Genomic DNA, 227 nt, shown 5'->3' with positions numbered 1-227 from the left:
CGGCGCGTAGCCCGCGCCTTGCCCGGCTGCAGCCAGGCCTGGGTGAACTCGGCTCCCGCGCCCACCTGCGGACGCCGTTTGCAACGGGATCCCCCTAATGTAATGCGATCGATGGCTGCCTGTTTGATGTGGGTGAGAGCGTCAGCGGATTAAAAGGGACCCGCAAGCCGCTCTCCCCAGCGGAGAACCCGCGGCGGCTGTGGCGAGAGAGCCCGAGATCTGCAGCC

At 67.4% G+C, this 227-nt stretch overlaps 1 long non-coding RNA gene across 5 annotated transcripts in view; it reads left to right on the top strand.

Annotated features, from left to right (window-relative positions):
- Positions 1-227, top strand: part of LOC104982517 — a 157609-nt gene that overhangs the window by 1013 nt on the left and 156369 nt on the right. The window lies entirely within an intron of this gene.

Source organism: Bison bison, unplaced genomic scaffold (genome assembly GCF_000754665.1).
Source record: "Bison bison bison isolate TAMUID 2011002044 unplaced genomic scaffold, Bison_UMD1.0 scf7180017864533, whole genome shotgun sequence".
NCBI classification, from domain to species: Eukaryota; Metazoa; Chordata; class Mammalia; order Artiodactyla; family Bovidae; genus Bison; species Bison bison.
This window is presented reverse-complemented; position numbering and strand designations above follow the sequence as displayed.